Raw genomic sequence first — 20,484 nt, forward strand, 5'->3', positions numbered from 1 at the left:
TCTAACCTGGGCCTTATGAAGCTAGCAGGCTAAGATGTATCCTCTTTCCTCCTTTTGTGTATTGATTTAGATTCTGTATGAATTTCCAGATTCATGCCCTTATATAGGTACATTTCACATTACCCTTATATAGGCATAGAAATCCAGTCCTTATTTAGGCATTGTCCATGCAAACCAAATACAGGCATGGTTACTTGCATCCGTTCATCTACGTCACAACGAGTTCCTGGAAAACCAGACTCTTAAGCCTTTAGGACTGCCCCTTGCTTGAAAATTGATTTATCCAAGAACTCATTTATTATACATGAACATCTATTCCTTAGGGGTTCATTCATGACGTTCTTATGCCTGACTTTTACATCAATACTTGCATTCCTAAACACCTTCAAGGTATAAATATACCTTCACTTGCTATGGCAAGGCACGGTGCCGTTCGGCTACCTACTTGCACAAGTCCTCTCCCCAACTGACGCACTGACCAGACGCTGTCATCTTCCTTGCCGAGATTCCAGCTCCAGTATTTCTGACTCCCCTTGCGGGGTGTTAGAGAATCGAGTCCTGGGAAAGAGATACCAACCTCTCGCATTCTATGGTATGGAGCTGATTAGAATCTAGAGAAACCTTTAGCAATTCCTGGCACAACTAAACAAAACTAGACTATAGCTAAAACAGAACCTACTTCTTCCCTCGTACTAGACTTAGGTTAGGTACACTGGGGTAGGATTATTTTAGAAGCACCAGTTGAGTATTTTAGCCTGTGTTATTTATGTATGTATTTTTATATATGTCATAGCTACAGACCATGCTATTAAAGTATTATTTTATATCACTGTTAACTCTGTACGCATTATACTTCGCATTCTGTCTTACGATTGTAGCTGTTCATTTCTCTTGCATGAGAAAGAATACTGTTCAATAAACCTTTTTATTGAAACGCCCATCTCTCTATTTCTGTGCAATTCTGTAGAAACAAAGCATGCACAACTGAGTGAAACTGTAATCTATTGTTTCCACGGCTCTGAAGTTATTGTTCCGACTCTAAGGGAAACAAAGTTGTCATGTTTATGCGGTTGTCAGAAACTAATCCCTTCTTGTTCATTCGAGAAAGTTTCTAGAGACCTCTGAGTGAGCTGGCACACACAAGTAATTAAGTTTGATGTACTCAATAGAGACAAACTGACCTCAGTCCTATGTCAAATCTATAGTGTATATTATTCGAATGCGCAGAGCCTATCGGTGATATAGGTACTACACTACACTCCTCCCGGAAGAGTTTCTCCCATATCTTCACCTAGCTCAGAGATGTTTGTCTCCCGCTTAAATAAAGGTCCACTTGGCAGCCATCTCTCGTTTCAAGCAGTCTCCTACCTCTCAGCAACTACGGTCTTCTAGACTCAGGCAATTCATGAAGGGTTTATTCTATACTTTCTTTCCTGTAAAATCTCCACCCCCGCTATGGCAAAGGAACACCGTATATCCCAGATAATGAAAGATCCCTTTGAACCCATCCACCAAGCTGACATCAAATTTAATTCATGGAAGTTAGCTCTACTGCTCTCTCAGACTTCTGCAAGAAGGGTTAGCAAAATACAACCCTTCTCCATTCAGGAACTTTTTTTCCAATTTAAGAATGATGGAGTTATTCTCCATCCGAACCCAAAGTTCATCCCCAAAGTTCCTTCTGATTTTCACCTCAATGAACCAGTATTTCTCAAGACTTGCTTTCCAAATCTTCCAACAAAAACGGAAAGAAAATGTCATTCTCTGGATATCAGAAGATGCCTAAAGTCTTACTTAGAAAATACTAATTAATTCAGCAAATCCTCTTAACTGGAAGTGAGTTTTTTTTATTTTTAAAGTAAAGTCCGAAAAGTGGCGCTCAGGCTATTGCGTGTACTAACTAAGGCCTGTATTGGTGTGGTGCGGCCAGGTCAGGGAAGTAACCTGATAACTCCTGGGGAATATGTGAATCACAGGATCCACAAGGTAAAGTAAGCACAGTCCTGGGCACACGCGGTGAGGGTATTAGCAATGTAACATTCGGTTTCAACGAGTCAAAAACAATGCAGTGGTCGACATCAGTATCAGTTCAAAAAGTTTCTTTATATCTCAACAACGACTATGTTGAACAGGACAAACCAGCCGACACGTGTTTAGTCACTGGGAGAGTTCCCGTGACTCATCAGGGCTATATAGCGATTGCATATGGAGGTGTGCCAGACCCCTAAAACCGGTGATAATTCAAACCCGGTCGGGGGGCAGGCGAGAGACGGGAGCAACTGTGTAGGTCGGCTCTAGAATCGAGGGTGCTGACTTAGGTGGCCGCAGGCTGAACAAGAGCCGTGTGGCGTGTATGAAGCTGAGGCCGGGGCGGGTACGCCATGGTGCTTAGAAAGTGAATGGAACCTATGATCACAGGAGGAGACTGTCCAGTGTCCGGCTGTGTGGTGAGTTGCAGGAGCCGAGTAGGCGGCAGGCAGGGTGCCAGAGGCAGCACGGGTGCGGAAAAGTTAGGCTATGTCCGTATGTGCACTAGTAGGATAAAGCCGCTGAAAGAGAGGACGGAAAAGGTGGGGGTCAAAGGCACGGACAGACCGGAGCATACAGTGCTCCAAGGGTAGGCTTTCCACTCTCCAAGCAAAGCATTTCCAGGTGGGGGTGGGGGTGGGGGTGGGCTTCCATCTCGCCGATGGGGAAGGATTAAAGCATGTGAATCTTGGAAAGATTCCAACACTGGAGAACTACAGTTACAGGTAAGTAACTCATTTTGTATCACAAATGGCTATTATACTCGGAGGTGGTGTATGTCCGCTTCTAACAATCAGGAGAACCGGGATTTTTTTTATTATTTCGTTATTTTTACTGCCACCTACAAAGTGCAGTGCTAAAGCTTTTGTACATCTGTGTTCCCAAGACTGTTCTCTCTTGAAGATGCCTTTAGCATGGATTGGAGCTCTAGATTCCTGTTTGCCTTCCCACTATTCTCTCCTGCCCAAATTTCTGAACATCTGGAACGTCCAGGCGCAAGCCATCTTAGTGACCTCTGATTGATTGAGTGAGGAAGATGTGGTACTCTGTCTTGCCATGAGCATCTTTCCTTCAATCCAACTGCTGCTTGGGATGGACCTTCTGTCACAGCAGTGTGGCTATTCTGCATCTAGTCCTGCATAACTTACACCGCCATGCATGGAGGTTCAGCTGCAACAGTTGTTTTTTGGTTTTTTTGGTTGAAATGGACACAACTTGTGCCTACATCCTCAGGCTGGGAGTGGGACATATAGCAAATCAAAATTACAATTGCCTTGGGATGGACATGGTCAAGTCTCTTGTTGTTGCAGAAATGTGGTCCTGCACCCTTGCCATGTTCTCCAGAGCAGTTTAAGTATAGGCTATTGTGTCTTCAGCAGGAATTCTTTCAATGACAGTCAACTGAAACCAAGGAAAGACCTTGGTCTTCCTGTGGTGACTGATTGAAAACAACAAAGGCATTGGCTGTTGCCAACTGGATCAGGTGGGTAAACAGCTTCTCATACCATGTAAAAGTTTTACAACTTTCGTCGTTTTGCCTGAGTTGCCTCGTTATTCTTAGCCACCCTGCCCATGTACTTGTAGTCAAGTATACAGGTGGGCTTGTGAACTATGGCCAACATGGACTGTAGTGCGCACATACACATCACACTTATTAGACACTCTCAGGCTATATACATAACCAGCCTGTACATTTTGATGCCCTAACTAGTTTTCTTGCTCTGTAGATACTGCCTGAACAGTAGCTGCCCTTTGAACAGGATCAAGGGCTCGTCAGTGGCTATATACTTTCTAGGAGCTTACAGCTCTGGAAACCTTGCAGACCAATGTTCCATGACAGGCTGGATTTTGAACAACCTGTTGTGGTCTGCATGGCCTTGGGGCAATGCAGTTTGTTTGTCATTGAAATGCAGCATAGGCAGCAATAGCTAAAACTAATCTCTGCTTATAACCGGTGTGAAACTGGGTATTACCAAACCTGTGCGAGTAGACCAATAAGGCTGTACGCTGGTTTGATCACAATCCCTATTTTGAGTGGAAAGCCCAGAAAGTTCTTCAGCTTCAGAAGTAAAGTTAAAGTCCACTGGTATCTTAGAATGAGGCCTCCCTAAGAGTGCCAACATGCTCTCTCATACTGTTCGCCATGCAAGTTTGTTTGGTGAACAATTTCCTGAAAGAAATAAGTCCACATCCAGAAAGAAATGTATGTAGTCTATCAGCAAAGAAATTGCTGTACCAACTTTACATTCAGTGCCTACAGTGACAGGGGGAATTTGGGGTTGCACTAAATTGGATGGATGCCAAGATCATAGTCTGTGTTTCCCATTACACATGCTACTTAATAGGTTGGTCTACCTTTCTACTGTCTCTCCTCTTCACAGATAGTGCTTGTGAAGGGTCATCACGACTGCAATGACCAGATTTCTCGGAATCCCTGGAAGACAAATAATTGGATGGAACTACTGCAACTGAAAATTCAATTCCAGATTCGGATCCATTTTCCTCTCCCTTGGATGTTGTTTAAATATCTGGTCCTACTGCAGAGCTGTCCTCCATTAATCCAGTTAAGGACCGGGCAGCAGTCATTCACAGAGACGCCATCTATATTGACTATCTAAAACATTGTTTTTGAAGCAGTATGTCTTGCGTAGAATGCAGAATTTTGGAGTGGGTGGATATATTTGAGTGAGTGAGCTGTCAAAGTGAAAAAGCAGTTTGCTTCTGAATGTTGCCATCTAAAGAACTCCAAATTTGTTCAAAGATGTTAAAAAAACAATATTCAACTTGCTGCATACCCAGTAACACCACATACTTTAGAAAAGTCCCCCTCTCTCTAGCACCCTCTTCCTCTCCAGACATACCCCGTCTCAAATGCACTCTCATAAACTGCAGATCGGCTTCTAAACACTCCGCCGCCATCGCTGATCTCATCCTCAGATTGGACCTTGACCTAATCATCCTGACTGAAACCTGGTTAACCGAATCCTCTACACCTATAATGGACATTCTGGTCCCCCCCTAACTACCACATCAGTAGGCTTGACAGGTCTGGCAAGATAGGTGGCGGAATCGCATGCATATACAGGAACAGCCTTTCTGTTCTGAAAGTCCCCATGCCGTCCCTACCCTCTCCTACTTCCTACGAATACATCTGCCTCGATATCATCAGTGATGGCAAACCGATTTGCTCTCTCCATAGCATTTACCACCCTCCCAGAGACCACCTCACCTTCGCCCAGCAAATGATGGACCTGATTTCAACCAACGCAGGACGACAGCTCACCCAAATATACCTGGGTGACTTCAACCTCCATTGGAACGATCTTAACGATGCGGTGGTAAATAGTCTTAAAAGCTTCCTCAGCGCCCTGGACCTCACACAATTATGCAACAGCCCGACCCACGTGAAAGGCTCCATCCTCGACCTCATCATCGCCAAAGAGGGCGCTATTCAACTTGAGGCTATTCAACCCTGTGACTGGTCAGACCATCATATTGTTACATTTCACATCAATGAAAAAGTCAAACTCAACTCTGTTCAACCCACCAGACCTAAAGTCTGGAAAAGAGACCTGAAAAGACTCAACCCATTATCCTTACCTCAGAACAGTCGCGACCTCCTACTCCCCCCTACTGGCGTTACAGATGTCCAATCTCTGACTGACCACTATCTTAGTGCAGTGACCTCAATAATTGATGAGGCTGCTCCCATGCAGCTAAAAAGAGTCCCCGCTAAAATCTCCAAACCATGGTACGACGGGAGTCTCAATGAAGATAGACGAGCCATGAGACTGGCAGAGCGCACCTGGAGGACAGCTCCCTCTGCACTACACCTAAAAACCCTGAAGACAAAGAGAAACGCCTACTTCAGGAAAATAAAGCGCTCGAAAGCAAACTTCTTCAGCCTCCAGCTTGACCAAGCAAAAAACCGCCCTAGAAAACTGTTTGAGTTAATCAGAACACAAGCCAAGGAACAACCCCAACCTCTCAGTACCTTGCACGAAGCACCCTCATGTGATGACTTCGCCACTTTCTTTACCCAAAAAACTGACAACATAAAGAATGACCTCCGCGCGGACGCAAGACTCCACAGCACTCTCAATTGCATAACACCCACCGAACCTAAAAACAATGCAACTTGGTCAACCTTTGAAACCTACTCCGAAGAAGAAATAGGCAAACTGCTCAGCACCTTGAAACCTTCCAATCACCTCTCGGATCCCCTCCCTGCCAACGCTGTCAAAGATTTCATCCCACTGCTCCTTCCCCTCTGGACTAAAATCATCAACAGCTCGCTCCAAGAAGGAACTTTCCCTGACTCCCTCAAAATTGGACAAGTCACACCTTTGCTAAAGAAACCTACTGCCGACCCATCCGACTTAAACAACTACCGTCCCATTACCAATATTCCCACTCTCGCCAAATTACTGGAAAAATGCGCTCAACTACAACTGACTAAACATATCGACCAGTTTGATCTCCTCAACCCGCATCAATCAGGGTTCCGTGCAGGACACAGCACTGAATCAGCTATGACGCACATAATTGACTACGCCCTTCAAATTCTAGATCAAGGTGATACCTGCCTCCTCATCCTGCTTGATCTCTCTTCAGCATTCGACACTGTCAAACACGAGAAGTTACTCGAGCTTCTGAGCACAAGAATGGGTCTTTCTGGGACTGTTCTCAAGTGGTTCACCTCCTTTTTACACAACAGGTCGCAGAATTTCAAGAGTAACAACCGGATGTCCTCTCCAATACCTGTATCGTTAGGCGTCCCACAAGGATCTTCCCTATCACCAACCCTGTTCAACCTAGTTATGGAACCTTTCACCACCTTGCTCCAAGCATCCAATGTACTCTTTCACATGTACGCAGATGACACCCAACTATATCTCAAATTACAATCCCCCAACAACATTTTACTACTGAACTCTACGATCAGAAGCACTCAATCCTGGCTTGCTGATAATCATCTCAAACTCAATGCTCTGAAAACAGAATTTCTGCTGATCTCACCCCCGGCGAAGATCCCCATCACGCAAACCTGGCTTAAACAGTTAACTGCACTCAATGTCCAACCCATCATAGTGGACTCAGCGAAATCTTTAGGCATAACCCTCGACTCCAACCTTAACATGCAACATCATATCAGCAAGGCTACTAAGGGAGCAAAATTCCAAATCAATACACTGAGGAAGCTTAAACCCTTCCTGCCAGCCAAAGACTTCCAAACTGCAGTACAAGCTCTAGTTATCCCTCGAATTGAATACGGCAGCATCGCCCTTTGCGGTCTCCCGTTAACCAGCACTGCACCCCTAAGAGCCTCTCTAAACGCTGCAGCCAGACTCATCACTGGATCAAAAAAACACTCACACATCACCCCTGATCTGAAAACACTGGACTGGCTGCCTTTTGAAGCCAGAATACATCTGAAAATCGCCTGCATGACACACAAGGCTCTACACCTGAGCTCTCCCAGATACCTCACTCAGAAGCTGTCAATCTCTGGCGGCTCTAGAATCACTAGAGGCACAGACAACCTTCTGCTAAAACCTCGAAGATTCCGGAAGGTAAAAACATATAAACGCTCTTTCTCAGGAATGGCACCCAGGATCTGGAACTCACTCCCCCCTGAAACTAGGCTCATCTCCTCCTTCACTCTTTTTAAGAAAGAAGTAAAAGCCATTTTTATGGCCAAATACACTTGACCGATTAGCATGGTTTTCGGAAGACCCTACTCCGACCTGTATTACTTTTGCTCGAACTCTATGCATGTATGATCATGTATGATTATGTATTTCACCTGAATTATTGTTGCTACTACCATCTACGCACACATTTAAATCGCTGTTCGAACTTTATGATTATGTATCTCACCTGTATTATCGATGCTACTGACTATCTATGCACACATTTAACTGTTATATTTGTATTATTGATGTGTTGTTCTACCTATGTGTAACCCCAATCTCTTGCTGGCATTATCGATGCTACTGACTATCTATGCACACAGTTAACTGTTATATTTGTATTATTGATGTGTTGTTCTACCTATGTGTAACCCCAATCTCTTGCTGGCATTCCCAGCCGTGTAAAGCGCTCTGATATCTGCAGAGATCCTGTTCGCGCTATATAAAACTTTCAAATAAATAAATACTTAAAGGTATGAGGGAGACCCACTCCAGCCACGGTTATGGCGCTCTCATGCAGAGAAGACAAATTTTGGTGGGAGACTACTACTAAAATTCGGAGTCCGACCAGGCTAAAAACTAGGATGGGTATTTGCTGGCAGACTTTTGTCATTTTTTTTTTTGTCAAGGCTATGGTAAAACTTTTGTTTGTGGGGGGGGGGACTGCTGGGTCAATGCTAGTATAAAAACATTTGCATGAAAGCGAAAATCTGCCTTGGAGCTCAAAAGAAACTCAATCCCATACTGCCCCTTTGTGTGCAGGTGTGCTTCTTATTAAAAATCAGAATGTCATCACTCACAGGGAAAGTAGCGAACAGCTGAAGTGGCGTGACCCATTGCATCATGCTGTAGTGGGTAGAAGTAAAAGGGCTGTCCGCAAACCCCCTATTGGTAAATCTAGATTTGATTACAATCAAAAGGCTGTGACTAATACCAGACCTAAAATGAGTGCACATTTTAACACTAGGCCAGTTTTGACCTTGTAAAAAAAAAAAAAACACTGGCGCTCTTCCAATCCCAGCGGTCAAAACAAGGAATCTTGGAATACATTTCCCCTCATTTCGCTTTTAGGGACCAAACCAATCACTTGACAAATTTTAAACATTTTTAGGAAAATTCTCCTTTTCTTACCATTAGACCTACTGAAGGCTGTGGTCACTTCTCAGGTGCTAATAAAGCTAGATTATCGTAATGCCCTCTATGCTGGAGCCCAGCAGCGTGTTTTGGGAATACTCCAGAGACTGCAAAATGCAGAGTTCGGGTCCTGAAAAAGGTTAAAAAGTTTGAACCTCGTTTCCATAGCTAGGGAAGAACTCCCCTGCTGCCTGTTAGAGTTGCCTTTAAGGCACTGTATAGTCCATAAATCACTGTATCTCCAAGGCCCCGACCTTCTTTAACTCACATTTTAATGGTACACTCCAAACAGATCATTGGGCACATCAACAGCCAAGGAAGTGTCTGTTCCTTTCATTCATAAAGCCTCTTGGGGAGGCATAAGCTTCTCCTGCAACACCTCTCGCCTCTGGAATCAAATGCCAGAGCCCCTAAGTAATATTTATAACGTCCTGCTCTATAAAAAGTCACTAAAACATGGTTCTTTCCCTTCCCTCTGTAGACTTTAAATGTTGACTTCCTCTTTCACACTACAGGTAGTGCCTGGGGCGAACGCTGCACTTTACAAAATTAAAATTAAATATATGCGCTGCTTTGTTTTCCCTTCCCAGCTTGGGCCATGGGCCATCTGCTGCACTGAGGAGGTAGTGCAAGCGCAGTTGCACTAAAAGGGTTAGTATGCACATTCCAACAACCTACATTTATATGAACAACAGTGAGGTTTGCACAGTCACCAAGCCACATACACCAGTATATTCCAACACACCTACCTTTATTTGTCCAAACACACAAAATTGTACTCTTAAATCAACCATAATATTGCAACGGCAATCCTATACCAACGCTATATGGTCTGACTGCAAAAGCGTAGTCAAACAAAAGTGAGCCTTTTATACACTTACAGCCATAATAAACAATCCCCAAATAATAACAAAGGCAACACTGCCATCATATACTCACACTATCACAATTATGCACCTAATAAAAATAGCATTATACAGCCAAACACAGACTATTGTACATGAATACATCTGTAAAAATACACCCTGACCACAATTATATAACGGTGCACCCACACAGCTACTGTTATAACACAGTCAAATATAATTTCATTTCATGCTGCCATAAAATCTTTCACAAACTTATAAATACAAGCTTTAGCAAATTATAACGGGGATGACAGATATTGACTTAGTACTGTGTGGTTGGCTCACAGGTTGAAGGCAATACCGTAAATTAAGAATTTATTTTTTATGGCGATACCCCCAATTAACGTAATAGTTAATCTTTCCTCCTTGTCAACTTTATTTATATACATTTGTGGAAGATACATTTTTTTCTGCTTAAGGTATGCTACATCAGTACGAATCTTTTCAATTTTGTCAATGCTTCATCAGGAAGAGGTTAAAAAGTGTTTCAAGTTTACTACATCAATGTTTGTGGGCAGTCACGTGACATATCAGGCAAATTGCTCAAATGCAAATCAATTTGTATGCTGGTAATTGTAGTTTGCATGTCATGTCTTTGAGGTAGGCAGATTTAGACTAAATGATTAAGTACTGTTCTGTAGTCCTAGATTTCCATCAGAAGGTGGTGGTGATATTTACAAATCACTCTGCTTAAGCCTCGTGGTTTATGATGTCACCAGATCCCTTGTTGGCAATACCGGACCATATTACACAGCTGTACATTATTCATTTTCTTTTAGGTCTTGTATATCAAGGATTCTTCCTACATTGCATACACCTTGGCTGTTTCATGTGATCCATCAAGTTGGGGGCCAAGAAAGAGGAAGGAGTCCCAAAACATTTATTTCCCATGCTTATTCCAAAGCAAAATGTGCTCACTGCTGCAATGGATGAATGGAATTGCACCAAGTTTGGTGAAAAGTTAGAACTGTACTTAAAGCATGCTTTTCCGAGGGGGCGTGGCTTGCGCGCCGCTTCAGCATGGCGTCTTGCGCTTGAGCTCCGAGGCGAGTTTGTCCCGTCGAGCGATTTTCTCCGTCTCTTGCTGCCCTTCTTGACGGAAAAAGCAACCCTCATCAGCGGAACATGTGGTGAACTGATTGACGCTGTTTTCCTGAGGTTTTGGCCACCGGTGACGTGATTTCTGCCTCGCGCTTCACAGGCGCTCGCATACTTCACGAGCGGCAGCCATCTTCCCGCTCATGACGTTCCTGTCATTTTACTTCAGAGGAGGCGCCGCGGATATAACGTTGCTGTGTTGCTGGTCCGCCTAATGCATTTCCTTCACGGCGCCCACTACTGGTAACATTTTTGCCTTCTTTATGTTACTCTCTTGCTGCTTGGTTGGGCTTTAAGCTGTTATCACGCTATTTTTCTCTCAGTCCGCTTCTTCCGTAGAGGTGTCGACATTTTTGCTACCAACTCATTACGGTGCTCCCCTGCTCTGCTCACACTGTCACCGCTAGAATACCATAGCGCATTTTGAGCTTGCTCTCCTATTTTTTACTATTTGTGAGTCACTCTGGGCACGTTTTGTGCTTTCATTCTTCCTCAAGTGGTATTTTTTATAAGTCTACTTCAACATTGTCAATATGAATCGGCCTTCGACCAACAAAGACTCTAAGGATGTGGGCACGTCGTTGAAAAGGCTTAAGTCACTCTCTCCGACGCCTGAGGCTCCTCAGTCGGACACTGCTTCCACATTGGACACAATATTAACGCGCCTTAATGAAGTACATGATATTGCGCAGTCAACAAAAACTAACACTGACTTGCTACAAGTGGAAGTGTCTGCTATCAGAAATGACTTTAAGGCTCTTTCTCTTCGTGTATCAGCGACTGAATCACGAATCAGCTCTGCAGAGGATGGAATGCAGAAACAATCCAGATCCCTCAACCACTTGGAACGTTCAATGGCGGCATTGCGCAGAGATCTCACTGAGCAGGAGGACCGTAACCGTAGATCTAATCTACGCATTTTTGGTCTACCGGAAGATTCGGAGAAATCATCTTCCTCTATGATAGACTTTTTATCTCATTGGATTCCGGATACCCTTCAAATATCTTTCCATAGAGATTTTGAAATAGAAAGAGCACACCGTGTTCCAACGTTTCGACCTAAAGCAGCAACCCAACCAAGAGCAGTCATTTTTAAGCCTTTGAGACATCAACACACTGAGATGATTCTCTCTCATATGCGGAAAGTTAAGCAACTCAGTTGGGATGGCCATCACATTTCCATTTCCCAGGACTTTGCCAGAGACACAGTCATAAGAAGGAAGGGCTTCCTGAACCTTCGAAAACGTCTCACGGAAATGGGCATTCCTTTTTCGTTTTCTGGCCCCTCCAAGTTTCGCATCACACATAAGGGTCGTTCCAGAGTCTTCGATGAACCGGCGGATTTGGCGACATTCCTGGACAACCAGCTGGAGATAGGGATGGAAATCCAAAGAGCAACTTCAGAGACTCCTGGGGCCTCAGGAACTTGAACTGTTTCTTTTCTATCTCTGGATGTACTTTCATGGCTAGATGCCTCTTCTCTTACTCCAGCTAACTTACATGTCTGTTTATTCTCCTGACACTTTTCGTCCTACTGTTTCCTTTCTTTCGTTCATACTATTCTCGACGTTCTCATCCTTCCTTATTTTCCACAACCTACATGTTCCTGCTGTTTATCCTGTGACAGCTCTTTTCTCTTATCCTTCCATTCTTTTCTCTTCTTACTTCCTACCTGTCGTCCTTTTTTCAATTCCTCCTGATTATCTCTTCAACATTGTCACTCCTCTTTTATTCTGAGTCTTTTCCCCTCTCTTTTTTCATCCAAGTTCCCTTACCTCTCTATTCTCTTCCTTTCAGATTTAGTTTCATATTCCTCTCTTTACTGTCATAATTTGTTCTTCATTTATGATGTTACTATTTCGAATATGCGTTTTACCTGCATTATATGTACCTACTGATTAAGACTTCTCCTATATGATTAGCGTATTAGTACTCCTTTCACTATAATTTTACTCACATATTTTTTCCGAGAGGATGCTCTTATATTATGGTTGATGCGCAATTCTCTTCTTTATTTCCTCTCCTGTTTACTGTACTTGTTCTCTTCCATCTATTTTCTCCCTCTTTTTATCTACAATACTCTTTTTCCACTCTCTCATGCATCTCTTTTTTTTACTTAATTCACTTCATAGTGTATTCATATGCAGGTGTATGTTATTCTTTAACCATGTTGTAACTGTTTATAATACGTATTCTATTCACTTGATAATATATGCTGGTTAGTGTTTTCATACGTAACTACATTGTTACTATTTTTTCTGATATTGTTGCTTAGTATAGATATTACTATCGCCAAGATATTGTTACTCCATTAGATGTTGAAGTACTCTATTCTTTTTCACTTTAGTAATTGCACTATAACCCTGTTTTTTCCGGTGTTAATGGTTCCTTGCTTTTCTTATTATCAATACCTGTTTTTCAGTATTGGGCTACTTCTTTTTACCCACTTATGCTCCTAGTACGGGTTCCTTACTCGCTTCTTCCACGTTCTCCCTTGCATGATATGGGTCTTTTTAGACCTCCCCTCCTGCCTCCTCTCTGCCTCCTTTCTATTCTATTTTCATCTCTTCTTTTTCTTTCTTTCTTCTGGTTCTCCCACATGGCTGCTCCCACAGTATTTCGTTTGATTAACAGTTGGTCCCTTATATTTTTCATGTTCGTTCTTTCTCTGTTATCATTGTTGACTTCTTATGATCCCTCCTTTGTTACATGCCAGGTCTAAATGTGTTATCCCTTAATGTTAAGGGTTTGAATCACCCGGTGAAACGGTCTAAAATCTTGGATTACTGTAAGTCCCTCTCTGCAGATTTAGTTCTTTTTCAAGAATCCAAGATCTCTAGCAGAGAAGCGTTGTTTTTGAAGAAAGATTGGGTATCGGATGTTTCATGTTCCGATGCCTCTGGCAAACGAAATGGTGTTGTTACGTTAATTTCAAGGAATTCTGGGCTATCAATTCTCTCTTCTGACCATGATTCTGAGGGTCGTTGGCTCTTATCTAAACTATCGGATGGACAACATGATTTGTATGTTATGAATATTTACGCCCCGAATATTGATGATCCAGCGTTTTGGAAATCCATTACAAAAATTTTGCATAATACCCCACATGCTGGCAATCTCATTGTTGGTGGCGATTTTAATTTACCAATGGATCCTCTTTTAGACAGGAATTCTGCATTTCATTTTCGTCCTCCAAAAGCACACAAACAAATGCTTAACATGTGTTCCATTTCTCATCTTCAAGATATCTGGCGTCTTCATAATCCCACTGGTAGTGATTTCTCTTTCTTCTCCTCGCCGCACTCCTCCTTTTCTCGTATTGATTATCTCCTAGTTCATTCTTCTCTTGTCTCCTCTTCTTCTTCTCCGCTTATACACCCCATTGTCATCTCTGATCATGCCGCGGTCACCTTTACGCTGTCTTCCTTTGCTCCTAAACCACGTGGTCGTTCTTGGAGATTAAACACTGAAGTCTTACATGACCCCTCTCAAGTGGCGGAGTTTTCTACAGATATTGAAACTTTTTTCCGTGAAAACGAGAATTCGGTTTCTTCTCCAGTAATTCTCTGGGACTCGTTTAAATGCACTTTTCGGGGCCAAGTCATTAAATGTATGTCCAAACGTAATTCTGCTATTAAGAAAGAACTTACTGACTTATCATCTGAAATCAAAACTCTAGAAGCTTCCTTTCGACACACCAAAGATCCCACTAGTCTACAACAAATAAAGCTCCTAAAATACAAATATAATACGATTGTTACAAAACGAGCTCATATTGGTGTCCAAGCACAAAAGTCCAAAAAGTTACTTTTGAAGAATCGGGCTGGGAAACTTTTGGCTGCTACCTTAAAATTCCAAGATTTCTCTTTTAAGTCCTCACAAATTTCTTCTATTACAGATCACAGTGGATCTAAAAAGTTTCAAACGGAGGAAATTCTGGAAGTTTTTCGCGATTTTTACAACAAATTATATACCCCCTCTAACCAATCCTCTTTTGACAAGTGTCAAGATTTTTTGAAATCGGTTCCGATTCAGTCAGTCTCTGAAGATGATCGTTCCATCCTGAACGAACCTATTTCTCCCGAGGAAATTGTTGCTGCGATCAAGGCCACCCGTTCTGGGAAAGCCCCTGGTCCGGATGGATACCCAATATTATTTTATAAAACCTTTCTTCCGTTGCTTGTTCCTAAATTACACTCTGTTTTTAATTCTTTTGTTCAGGATGGTTCTGTTTCTGGTACAGCGGCTGAAGCCACCATAGTCGTGATTCCGAAGGAAGGAAAGGACCACTCGGATCCTAAAAACTTCCGGCCTATTTCGCTCCTAAATATGGAAGCAAAGATTTTTGCTAAAATCCTGGCTAAGCGCTTAGAATCCTTTATTCCCCACCTGGTTCATCCCTCCCAAACTGGCTTTGTTAAGGGTCGACTGGCAAGGGACAATATCCGCACTTTCTGTCATATTATCGGTGCTGCCAAACGTTCCCAACTCCCGGCCGCGGCCTTGGCCCTTGATGCAGAAAAGGCCTTCGATAAGGTTTCTTGGCCATTCCTCCGAGCTGTCCTATGTGCTCATAACCTTGGAGATTCCTTCATTAATATGGTAATGTCTTTATATTCCCAACCTAAAGCTAACATTAGAGTTAATGGTGCCACCTCTTCATTTTTTAATCTTTGCCAGGGCACTAGACAAGGTTGTCCCCTTTCCCCACTCTTATTTGTATTATCTATTGATCCTCTTCTTCGTTTGATTGATTTACATCCTAATATTAAAGGTTTTTCTTTTGGCTCTCACTGTCTTAAAACTGCCGCATACGCTGACGATGTTCTTATTTTTTCAGATGATATCGCCTTGGCCATCCCTGCTATTTCTGACACCATATCCCTGTTTTCAACGGTATCGGTATATACTCTAAATAAAGATAAGACGGAGATGTTCCCTTTAAATGCCTATTGCTTTCCTGCTCATATGGGTTCGGCTGGTTTTAAGTGGCAATCTACTCCTCTCAAGTATCTGGGAATTTATTTCTGTTCTACTCTGCATTCCACCGTTGCTTATAATGAGTCTCAGACTATTGCCAAAGTACGTCGTCTTCTAGATACGTGGTCTCCAAAACATATCTCATGGTGGGGTCGTTTACAAACCCTTAAAATGATGATCACGCCGATTATTAATTTTGTTTCCTCCATACTTCCGCTTAAATTATCTGATTCCTTTTTTCGAGAAATTGATGCTCTCACCTCTAAATTTTTATGGAATGGCAAACGAGCTAGATTAGCATATAAATATTTACGTCGACCTTGCGATATGGGTGGATGTAACTTTCCGGACTGGGAGAAGTACCAGACTGCTTTCTTGGCCTCTCAAGGTGCTTTTTGGTTTTCTCCTCCAACTCGTCATGTCCCCTCCTGGATACTCATAGAACAGGAACTAGCATCACCTTTGCCTCTCGCCTCTTTTTGTACTACATCCACTTTGCATATTCTGTTTTCCCGCTCTTTCATTATTGATACGATAACTGCAATTAAAAAATTAGATAGGAAAATGGCAATTCCTTTGCATAAAACAAGGTGGTCTTCTATTTGGAGAAATTCCAAAATCAAGATTACTATTTCTCCCACCCTCATGTCTTACTGGGCTGCAAAAGGAATCTCTCTTGTCCAACATTTATATAGTGATTCTGGTGACCCTTTCCCTTTTTCTACCTTAGCACATAAACATTCTTTAACAAATCTTGACTTCTATACCTTTCTGAAAATCAAGGTTGCTGTTTCTAAAACTCGTCTTCACCCCTCCTCCTCCACCATTTCGCTGTTCCACATTTGGCTCAAAGCTGGTCATGTTGCTTCCAAAATTTATAAGTTTTTGTCTTCCACTTCGCTTCCTGATCAGACGGTGGCACAACAAAAATGGTCGCGCCATTTTGACCACAACATTACAGATCATATCTCATCCGAAGCTTGGCAATCCATTGGTAAATTTGCTCTCCGTAATAAAATAGCTCCTTCCCTAATGCAATCTAAATTTTTCTCGATCAATCTTCTACATTGGACGCCGGCGCGTCTTCATTCGCTCAACCTTAAAGACGACGACCTTTGCTGGAGTTGCGGCTTGGTGACAGGTGATTTTCCACATATGTTTTATCATTGTTCCCTGCTTAAACCTTTTTGGGACCTTATTCAGCAACATTTATCCCTTATTTTTAATATTGAACTCCAGCTTTCCTTTCCTATAGTCCTACTCGGCCCCTTGGCTGCTCCTACTCCTCTTCCTTTGGAGCCGTTAGAATTACAACTGCTAGATCTTCTCTTAACTGTAGCGGTTAAAATCATTCTTATGGAATGGAAATCCTTTTCGTCTGTCTCTTACCATACGTGGTGGGCATGGGTATCCTTCCTACGCAGTGCCCACACCTCAGTAGATCTAGCACACCTGTCGCCTTCCATCTCTAAAGGGGTTTGGAAAGCCTTGGATGACTATATGGAGCTCTCCTCGAAAGGGTTAGTACCTCAATTTCCTGTTGATTCGTCTGTCTAATTGTTGCTTGTTCTGAGTAGTGCATTGGGTCGTTCATGTGGGAATCCTTCTTTTGTCTCTTCTTCCAGCTTTCCTGTCCTCTCATCCCGTTCTCTCTTCCTGCTGCGTTCTCTTCATTCTTTTCTTTTTTCTTTCTTTTCTTCTACCTCTTCCCTTATCCCCTTCCTCAATTTAGAGAGTGATTCGCTTTGTTTTTCGATTACTGACAGTCGATATTGGTTCATATTCCCAACTTAATTTTATTTACATTCATTTTATTTATTTCTTAAGGGATGTATATGCTTCTCCTTTTCACTTATGTCAGAATGTATCACCTCTATTGTATTTGATTTTTATTACTTGGAACATTCTTTCTCAATAAAGTCTTATTGAAATCAAAAAGCATGCTTTTCCGATTTGTTGTAAATCTGTTCAGCCGTTTTCAAGAAACATGTGTTTTAAAGAGGGGCTTGGGTTCATGAAGGGGTTCCAAAGCCCAGAAAATGTTAGGTATATCTGGGCGGCTGGTCCTGCAGGACTGAAGAATAACAAATGATTGGCCAAGGGAGCTTTTTCTCCCATCGGTCATTTCTGTACCAATGTATCTGATTTGCTGGCTGTATATTGCCTTAGGTGATTGGGCATTTGCCTATGTATGTATATGATCAGAAGAACACAGAAATTCACTGAAAAGCAACAAGTTAAATTGACATTATAGTGAGGTATGGTGGTAAGATCTTAGTTTATGTTTTTAAAAAATCCCTGAAAAATGCAGAGGCTAAAGTTGGGTTTTGAAATGAGCTAAAAGTTAAGTTTGTAAAAACAAAAGAAACACTGAAACTCACAAGTTATAGTGTACTGAGCTAACCCTCCTGCCCCCACAATGCACTGCTTATGACTTCACATATTGCATCACTTAGATTTCCTGTTCAAATTTCTTTAGGAGATTTTGCTATTTGCTGCCACACAAAATCACTGACCAGATATACACCAAACTGGGAATGGATAACTTCACTTAGCTGCTTGTTTTTATTTACTGTAAATCTGTTCCATAGTTTTATTGATGTCACTTTTTTTTATAAAATGTGCCCACTGGACTTGAAGAATTACAATTTAGAGATGGCTTGGCCATTTAAACTTGCAAATTGTCAATAACATTTACATTTTCCAAGAATGTAATCGGTTGATCAGTGGCTACAGTTTGTTTCCAGTTTTCTTGAAATTTGTGAACTTTGCAATGTGACCAAAATTCACAGAGGAGACATGACCTGCTCAAAGCACCGGAAAAAGGGGTGTGGGGGTAACTATGATCACAGAAGCCTTGATAAATTATAATAACAATTGTCACAAATGCACTTGGTGTATGCCAATTTTTTTTTTTAATCCCTGAGCACAGAGTTAACTTATTTTTTATTAAAAAACGAAATTTAGGAGTTTTAGAAAATTGTGATTTTTTTTTTTAAACAGTAAATTCATCAAGGCTCTGGTTGGGTGCACATCCTGGCAGGATAGACATCTATAAGAGATACCTCTCAGGTGAATGGAATGCATCAGAAAATAATACAAATTCTCATAAAAAATATGTAAAGGTTAATTATGGTTCAGAGAACAAAAAACCTCTTTACATTTGCCAGTTCTGGTATGCATCACGAAACACACCATAACTAAAGTCTATGCCATGTTTTTCTTTTGGTGTGTAGAGTTGTTTTTTTGTGCATATGTAAGCGGCAAAGAGGTGTAATGAACATGGCAGGAGTGTGTGTGTTTTTCATTGAATATAAATGTATTCTGTAGGTGCCAATAGCACCTGTGTATTAGGTCGGAGAGCGGCCCTTTTTTGAGTCTTGAAAATTGATGTCGCTCTGACTCTCCACCTAACTTTCCTATGAAAGTTCTCTCTGTGTAGGGTCTGAGGCGGTTAAAAAGTGGATTTTTTTATTTGAATTCTATAGGACTCCAGCTCTCCAATAAAAAAAATAACAGCTGAACGGAATTACACTAAACTTGGCCTCAAAGTAGAACTTTATTCAAGAAAAAGCCTTTTCCTCAAATGGTGAAAAACCGTTTAGTAGTTTTTGATATATCTGCTTTTAAAAATGTCTTTGGACGATTGATCCATGGACATTCCTTAAACCCGGGTGTTTTTTTTCTGATTGGATAACCAAGCTTTCTCTCCCATTGTCCATTTTGGGTCTTTGAACCCTTAAATTGGTCTGAGGATCCGAAGCGCTGTCTGGCCACTCACTTTGGAAAAATGTTGCTGCACCTATTACTGGACTCAGAACTAGAGTCTTGGGGGAGGTGGGGGGAGAAAACTGAACAGAGCGATAAGGGGGAAAGGGCAGTATCCCCAGACAGCTTTGCCCATCAAAATGTTAAAAAACACCAATTGTGCCATGGGGTTTGCTGTTCCATGATTGCCTCATGTGCAGTGGGGGTTTGGTGCAGCACCTCAGGTCCTGTGGTCAACCTCCACTGTCCCAGTGGTGGGTTGGGTGCATGGCCTGGCCTAGTTCCAGGCCCTGGTCACTGTCAAACACTGTGTGGTGCGGGTGTTGGTCGCATGCAGCGGTCATCAGTGAGGTTATTCAACGTGTTATGTGATGTTACAAGTGTGGTCATAAGCAGTGTATGATTGGGGCAAGTTATGCTTAATCCTAAATGGTTATGGATAATCCTAAATAGCAAATGTCAGTTTGGGGTTTTATGAACATAAATCACTTTAATTCCGTTTTTACAGTCAATGTGAGTTTTTTTTCCAGACCTCCATTAAGGAAAACTAAACGTAGCTCAAGTTAACCTTTTGTTTTTTCAGTCTGTGTGTATATGTATATATATATATATATATATATATATATATATATTTCCCAATTTTCATTCTTCTCGATAAATGAAGATATATATACACACACACACACATATGCATAGCATAACTAAAGGCTGTGAGTAGGACCCCTCACTAATTAACACAAGTCAGCTGTGTAGCTATAACCAGTAATAAGGAACGTCTCCCCACGCCCGTCTTTCTTCCTTAGATCGATAAGAGCCTCTTTGCTCAGAAATTGCATGTTCAGTCGTGCAGCACAAGAACACTACTGAAGAAAGAC

The sequence above is a fragment of the Lissotriton vulgaris genome, chromosome 1_1 (genome assembly GCF_964263255.1).
Source record: "Lissotriton vulgaris chromosome 1_1, aLisVul1.2, whole genome shotgun sequence".
Taxonomy (NCBI): domain Eukaryota; kingdom Metazoa; phylum Chordata; class Amphibia; order Caudata; family Salamandridae; genus Lissotriton; species Lissotriton vulgaris.